Source organism: Macrosteles quadrilineatus, unplaced genomic scaffold, assembly GCF_028750875.1.
Source record: "Macrosteles quadrilineatus isolate MER2022 unplaced genomic scaffold, UCM_ALF_1.0 Scaffold_2__2_contigs__length_208266976, whole genome shotgun sequence".
NCBI classification, from domain to species: Eukaryota; Metazoa; Arthropoda; class Insecta; order Hemiptera; family Cicadellidae; genus Macrosteles; species Macrosteles quadrilineatus.
This window is the reverse complement of record NW_026542595.1, coordinates 26,371,112-26,380,045: the sequence shown is the minus strand read 5'-3', so window position 1 is coordinate 26,380,045 and position 8,934 is coordinate 26,371,112.

The window sequence follows — 8,934 nt, the reverse complement described above, 5'->3', positions numbered from 1 at the left end:
TAAAAACATTTTCCAAATTTGATCAAAATATGTTCATAAACAAGCAAACTACAACAGTTTACTTATTCTCCATAAGAATAACATGGGAATTTTAAATTTATAATTTTTTTAAATTTTCTCCGTAACCATTAGGCGCATAAGAACGCTTCAATATACTAAATTATTTGTTTTTTTAAGCTCTACAAAATGGAAAGAAATTGCAAAATTTTATGTTTTTTGAGTCAAAAATGGGAAAAACCTATTTTTACCCCATAAAACCCCTCATAAACCCCCGTTCCCATGGTCCGATCATGCTGGATCGCGAACTCGTTCGAATAAACGTAGGTTTACACGTTTGTACCAAATTTCATCAAAATCGGATCATTTTTGCTCGAGTTATCGTGCTAACGGACACATATATATATATATAAATATATATATATATAAATATATATATATATATATATATATATATATATGAATTTGAACGAATGGTATTTTTGGCCTCTAGGGACCTCAAAACGAAAAAAAAATCGGTTCCGCATCCAGGTCTTACCATGAGTACTACGGTAATAGCTTATTCCCTATATGGGAAATTCGCTAAAATTATATACTGTAGAAATAAAGCGAACAAAAGTGTAAAAAAAATACATTCTAGGCCTTTGACAAAGGAAAAAGTCTAGTTCGGCAGGATCATGTGTGTAGACTTGAGTTTGCGAAAAAGTTAATGGGAGGTATAAACATGTATAGGAAAACAAGTTTTTTAAATTTGTCTTGCTTGAAACTGAATTTACAGTGTTCTGGAATTAAATTGACGATAAAAAAACTCGTTGTGCAAACTGAGGTAATTTATAAAATTCTGGTGAAGATTGAAGATGAGGTGGAGTGTGGGGTATTGGTCAGTCAGTGAAGGTGGTGTATCAGTGATTGTGTAGTGAAGTGTAGGGTCAACGGTCAGGTCTGTCACAGCCACCATTAACTACAGACCGCGGCCTTCGAAGTGGCAACTTCGCAAATGGTGTTGTAACAGCTGTTTTGTTTGGAAGCAGCTAATGATATTTTTCCTACAGTCACCCGACAAAGTTGGCTTCCTTGTAGTCCAGGAGCTGAGGGGGGTTGAGCATGCATGAAAGTAGTACGCAATGTTATTGCTGATTATTGTAATATGGACTTTGGTGATCAAAATTACGTATGTCGCCTATTTCAAAAGTGGTCGATAAGGTGGGGGGGAGGGGGCAAACATGGCGGTTTGCTCTATGCGTTAAAACGTTGATATTTCGAAAACGGTAAAAGATAGAACATCGGTTAACACGTCGTTGTAATTCTAAAAATGTGGACTCTAATAACGGTGATTGAGTCCGAGGTAGTATCTCTATAAATAAACAAGTTATTGTATAAAATATGTAAAAATGGACTTTTCGTGTAGTTTTTTCTACCGAAAGTAGAATTAGTTTGTGAGTGTCGCAAAGAAGAAATATCAAATATCTTTGCTGATAGTTGTAATATGGACTGTGGTGATAAAAAATACGCATGTCGCCTACTTTTCAGGTGGTCGAGAACTTGTGGGGAGGGGGGCAAAGATGGCGGAACGCGCTATGCATTGAAACGACTGTAGCTCGATAACGGTACAAGATAGGACATCGGTTAAAACGTAGTTTTAATCCGAAAAATATGGCCAATAGAAAAGGTTATTGGGTAAAAAGTTGTATCTTAACTAATAAAAAAGTTATATCAATAATAAGTTTAACAAAATCTACATTATACAGCTATTTTCTTCAAAAATCATATGAATTGTTGATAAAAAATTGTGTAATTACTTAATTACTAGGCTAAATATTAACTAGATGCATTTTATTATAAGAAAAAAAAATTATTACGAATACATATGGTTTAAAATGTAAAACACGGCCTTCAAACTACGTATAATACTTGGGGTTTCGCCGCCATCAAATGCATAATTTGAAATTGAATTGAAATAGGTACCTAACTTTTGTAAGTTGATGAAATTTTATTGCCTAATCCACTAGTCACTAAGAACAAACGTACATAAAAACCAGCCATACACAATAAAAAAAAAACGTAAGCAACTTAAAATAAAATGTATTGAAATTTAAAATATTTAAATAACTATTATAAGTTATAAAAGAATGTTATATACTTTGGCGCACATCAGAATTCCAACGAAACAACACAAAACAACGTGGTTCTATTATACACGTAATCAGTGTACGCTTGGAAATAGGTTGGCAACACTTAAAGATAATAATACTATGAGCAGCTGATGACTTAACTATTATAACTACTATTTAACCTGTCATTTCGTGTTTTATAGTTTATGTTCTCTTTTCGGTATTTCTAAACTTTCTGGACTTTTCTTTTAAACGTGTTCAAAACATTCCTACGATCTTAATAAACAAGAAAATACCTTTAAAGCATTTGTTTAGGCTCGGAAACCACTGCAAATTACAAAAATATACGGAACTACTTTCTCTAGGGCACATATTTGTGTTGCCAGCTGAACCTAATAACGCGTTGTATAGTGTTTGAAAGACTAATTATTTATATGCTTTATAGTGACTGTAGGAAAAATATAATGTGTAACACGAGTGCAAAAGGCCTTTGCTGCACTCGAGATCATTCCGAGTAAACGTTGCTCTCGTGTGCAGCAAAGTGCCACTTTGCTCACTAGTTACACAAATAACACTATTGTGTATTTACGAAAGATTTGTTACTGGACTATGACAATATTGACTCCACTTAAAATGTACAGATAAAGATTTTTAATTCATATTGTTTCGGTTTTCGATTCTGAATGTTTTATTTTCAATTTTTAATAAATTTATGTTCATAAATTTAAATCAATAAAGTGCAAATTAATGACCTGATGTCACCTGTCTGCCATGTTATCTTATGGGACGTATGTCGCTAAAAAACACCACTTGCGACGTTACCAATTCTACCAGGCCGCGGCCTGTAGTTACAGGTTGCCGTGGGTCTGCCCAACACGATATGGGGCTTGGTATATCCTCTGAACTCAGTCCTACAAGCGACCCTCCAACATGCATCTTAGACAGGGAGTGAGAGGGTGAATTTACAATGTGGACATTTTGATATGGTTGGGATCATCTAATGATTTCGAGTGATTTTTTTTCCAAATACTTTTATTTCCGGGTAAATATACTCCGAGTGATAGAAAGAAAAGAAAATCCCTATTCCAAGCGATCATTATTCAGAAATAAACCAATTTAAGCCGTTAAACCAAGTCCAACAAAAACTACAACATCATCTAAGTATAAAATAAAAAAAATTCCAATTTCGATTACAAATATATGAGTACGAGCAAATTATAGCTACTATTTAATTATTCTCCCTAAAGATTTAATATCAATAATAGTTTTAATTGTTTTTTTTATTATCTCCGTAACCAACAATAGTAAACACTTCAAATCAAATCAGTTTTATTTCCACAACAAGTATACAAACAAAATAACATAAAAAAAAATAAAATACAAAGATAGTAGTCTAGAAGCATTACATAAATTATTTATGATAAATTAAGCTAAAAATAAATTTAAAAAAGTTATTAATAGGTAGTATCCTATATATTAAAACGAAACCGGGTTTTTTATTTCACGATTCTGAATGAACCACTTGACGGATTTTTATGATTTTTGTGTTGAAAGAAAGATAATTTTGAGAACTAGGGAATGTCGAAGCCATAATTTTAGTTTAGGGTTTCAGTTTTTTACTTTCTCCCCCTATACCATAGTATATGGAGAAAGTATTGTTTTCGTGCATCCATACATTATAAAAATATCTACTGTGAAACTTTTAATATCCATTAAAAATCTAAAGAATATCTAAACAGAGATTTTAAAAATATATTTAATTAGGTACATGTAGATATCTTTAGACATATTTCAACCACTATGCATATCTAATTAATATCTGGTGCTGTTAGGGTTGGTGTCGGGCTATTTCCAGGAAGGACCTAGCTAGCACTCACCTGTCTAATTTACAGGGAGGACCAGGCACTCACCTGTCATTTAGACAAAATATGTGCAATGTAAAAACAATTTGTTTTTTAAAAGGATTTGTGCCGATGAATAGTGGAAATTCCTATTCTATTTGCATATCTTGTATTATGAGAGTGGGTTATAGAGGTAAAAATTGAATTTAATTTTTAAAATATATAAATTAGAAGATCTTTGACATCCAGTTTTGCGATGGGGAATATTACACTTTCATGAAATTGGAAATCTGAGTACACTTTTTGAAACCAGCTTTTAGGATAGACTTTTAAACCAGAATCAGAACCCGTAAGATGTGAACTGAACGCCCCCCAAGCTAATACAGTATTCCATATGAAAAAAACCGACTGTTGCAAAATATGTTGATTTAATTTCTTTAAAACTGAGAACATCTTTTAACTGTCTAAATGCAAATATAAGTTTTCTAGTTTTATTATGCAAGAAATTAATACGCCCTATCCATTTCATATGTGAGTAAAAATTATTCCTAAGTAATTGTATGAGTTCACTTTCTATAAAGTCTCGCAAGAACAACTGTTATTGAAATTGGTCGTGGCAGCTGTGCAAAAGCAAATTTGTTAAGTTATAGTCAGCTGTTGACGCAAGAGATACAGGCATAAATTTTGTTTGAAAACACTAAGAGATAGTACATTTTGTTCGGTCCAATTTTTACTAACGTGATATCTGATGGAGCTTTACCTTTCGTGTCTTTCCATATCTTATATTTAACATAAATCAATGTGTCGTCTGCAAAAAAAAACATTTTCCGAAAATTTTTAATTTAGAAATATTATTTATTATTTATAAAGTAGGCCCAAGGGAACTCCCCTGACTCACCCCATAATCAACAGGTAACTCATCGTTATTGACTCCATTCATGAATACGATTTTTCGCCTATCGCTGAGGTAGCTATCGGAAACGTAAGGGGTGAGGTTCATAATGTCCAAATTTCACAAACTCCAACGTCTAAAATATTAAATAAACAGTGCGTTTCATAATCTCAAAATTTTATAAACTCCAAAACTATAACTTTCAAATAAGCACCGTTTCACAATGTCCAAGTTTCACAAAGTCCAACGTTAATATATCAAATAAACAGAGTGGTTCATAATGTCCAAATTTCATAAACTCCAAAAAAATAACTTTCAAATACTTACCGTTTCACAACCTCCAAATTTCACAAACTCCAACAACTAGAATATTAAATAAACACAGCGGTTCATAATCTCCAAATTTCATAAGCTCCAACGGTACAGTCTCTGCCAGAAGTCGCTGCAGAGGTTGCCGTGGTTCGGTATGTAGGCGCTACACTAGTGTTGTAGCGGCGCGTCACGAAACATCATTGTTGGTCTGTAGTTGCTTTGTTAAGAGTGTAAAGTATTGGTATTAATCAGGGCTAGAGATATACATAAGTATATCTCTAGCCCTGGGTATTAATACCCCTTCTGCAGCAAACCTGCACTAATCTAATTTCCATATTCCTTATTTGATTTACACTATCAATGAAGCTACGTATCAATGAAGTTATTAGTTTATATTGTAACATGGATAATCGTTAATATAATCGTACTTCCTAACTTATATTATAAATATGAAAGTTTGTGTGTTTTTTTGTCTGTTTGAAGTCCAATAACATAAGTCCATAAAAGCTAAAATGTTAAACAAATTATTGTAATATATAAAGGAACTCGTAATCAAATTATGTATGTGTCAAGATAGATATTCCTGAACACCACCTTTCGTGTACCTTTTGTTTAAAAAACAGTTTCGTTGATTGGTTTTATTGATGTTAATTGATGTGAATTTTTTGCTGTCGAGTAAAAAAGTGTAATACTCGAGTTTGAGCTTTTATTGAAACGTGACAAGTATACTTACAATATGATGTATAAGTTAAATCCTATTTATAAAAATTTATTTCTGCGTTTATGTATGTTAGTTTCTACCTTTTTATGTAGTTTTAACTCATCCTTTTAGTGGATAGAATGAATAAAGTACAAGGTTTTCGACACTTTTCTAACAACGGGCTATTAAAAAAAAAAAAAAAAAAAAAAAAAAAAAAACTACTGATGTAATCATCATGCAATTTTAACAGCTATTAGAAAATATACTTTTAAAACATATTTATACCGTATAAAAATTTTCATCGGTAAAAAATCTCTAACGATATTTGTAATGGCTTTTTAATTGAGAGATGGAACAGTTAAGAAACTCAGCTGAAAGCTTGAACTAAAGATATTAAAAATATAAAAATGTATATTTAATATGCACATTATGTGTTAACACATATTTCAGTCACACAGGTAAGTGTTCTTCAATCATTAAAATGCACGTATAATCAGTAGTTGAGCGCCGGCGGACGGTGCCTGCTATCTGACCGTGCCAACCATTGAAGAGACTTCTGGCCCAGACTGTACCGTTGGAGCTTATGAAATTTGGAGATTATGAACCACTCTGTTTATTTAATATATTAACGTTGGACTTTGTGAAATCATCGTTGGAGTTTGTGAAATTTGGACATTGTGAAACAGTGATTATTTGAATTTTATAGTTTTGGAGCTTGTGAAATTTTGAGATCATGAAACGCTCTGTTTATTTAATATATTAACGTTGGACTTTGTAAAATCATCGTTGGAGTTTATGAAATTTGGACATTGTGAAACAGTGATTATTTTAATTTTATAGTTTTGGAGCTTGTGAAATTTGGACATTATGAAACGCTCTGTTCATTTAATATTTTAAGCGTTGGAGTTTGTGAAATTTGGAGTTTATGAAACGCTCCCAACGTAAGCTATCATCATACCAAATTTCAGCTCAATCCGACCAGTAGTTAATGCGTGATTGAACTTTAAACAAACAAACAACCAAACAAACACACAAACTTTCACATTTATAATATTAAGTAAGAAGTATGATTGTATTTCATTTAAATGCTTTACCATCCAAATTCTTCAAAATATCTCATAAAATGCGCAAATTTCTCACTGTCTCCTCGTTTAACTAATTTAAACTTTTTAGGTCCCCATTTATGAGTTTGTGTGTCCAAGCAAGATAACTCGAGCAAAAATCCTCATATTTTAATTTAGTACAAACGTCAGTGTAAAACCCGCGTATTTAGAAGCCGGAACTAGTTGCGTTTGCAACAAGATTGGATTGTCTAATAGAAAGTATTTGAACATATACAAAATCATAGATATGCCAAAGGGGTCGCAAATTCTAATTGGTACTAAGAGTTTAAAATTAAGCTAGTCGGGCACTATGAACTTACAATAGTTCTTAGAATTTCACTAAAAAAAGTTAATAATAGTGTCTATGTGTCAGAGCAGGTGATATTTAGGTTATGTCGGTGTCAGAGGCAGAGGTAGCAGACAGGACAAGGCCGTCATCGTCAGTGACAATCGGTCCTAATCACGAAGGCTGTACACTAGGCCCACTTACGTCGTTATCAATATCACCGTGTGTACATTGTACAACCTATCGCGCCGCGCCACGCCACTCCGCGCACTGCAATATTATTGTGTGATATATCCACAATTAGTGCGTTTCACAGTGTAGTTAGATATTGTAAAATCGGAATTTTATTTTGGACATCTCTTAAGTGACGAATAATAAGTGATTATTAGTGGTCTGATTGCTAAGTTAGTGACTACATTAGTGGCCTTGTGTTCATAAAGCTTGCTACTGTAACAGCTTACTTGTTCAGGTAAGGTATCACGATTCATTATATTAGTAAAAATTAACGGGTCCAACAATTGCGGAATACGACGATCGACAATGAAAATCAACAATTTATTGTTGCAAGAATGACAATACGGATTTTTAAGTGAACCGTAAAAAATACAATTTTAAATGTCCTATTCTTCTTGATAGGTGAGCCATTTCATAACATTTTACTTACCAGTTACTGATTCATTACCTGATATACTAGGCTATGTAATTACATTAATATTTTTTAGGACCGATTTACTTTTTCGTTTTAATGACCCCACGGGCGTATATTTACGTCCCCATAACGTACTCTTTGAAATCATACAGTTTTAGAAATCTTTATCAAACTAAATCTACAGCTCTACTGGACCAATTTTATTTATTAATGGGTCGTTGGAAAGGTCACCCCCTGTAGATTTGCATAATTAATTATGAAAGTTTGTTTTGATAGTACTTATTGTGAAATAAAAAAAAAACATGTTTGCCATTAGAAAAACATTGAAAAGGAGGTTTTCAATTTTTTTATTTGGAGGCAACTTTTAGCGTCCTTTATTGAGTATTTAAAAAAAATGCATAATACAGTAGTAATTTATAGCAAATGATATTCACTTTCAGAATATCATCTTCCACTTTGGTAAATTTCATCACATTTTAAAATTTATTCGCAAAAAAGCTGAACAGCCTCCGAATTTATTGTGGTGAGAAAATACTGAGTTCGAGGATTTGTTTAACTTTGTACAACTAAATCTATAGTTAAACCGGATCGATTTTGTTAATTAATTTGTTGTTGGAGAGCTTAAGTGTCGATTTGCAAATAGGAATAATAGTTTTATTTTATAAAGATTTGTGGTGAAAAAGTAAAAACACAAGAATACATTAGGAATGGATTTTTGAAGTTTATATTCTGTAGCAAAGTTTAGGCTGCCTTAGCCAACTTTAGGCTGCATTTATTGAGTAAAATCCCCATTAAAAATCAAAATTTTAAAAGAATGAAAAAACGCCTGGAGATACCATGGATTAGAGCCTACATACCAAATTTCATCGAAATCGGACCACAGGTGTAGTCTCTAGCTCTGTACACATCCAGACACACGCACACACAGACACACACACACACAGACATCACTTCGAAAACCACTTTTTTGGGTCCAGGGGGACCCAAAACGAATATATCCACTCAAAACTCAAACTCGAAAATTTTGACGAAAAAAATACTTT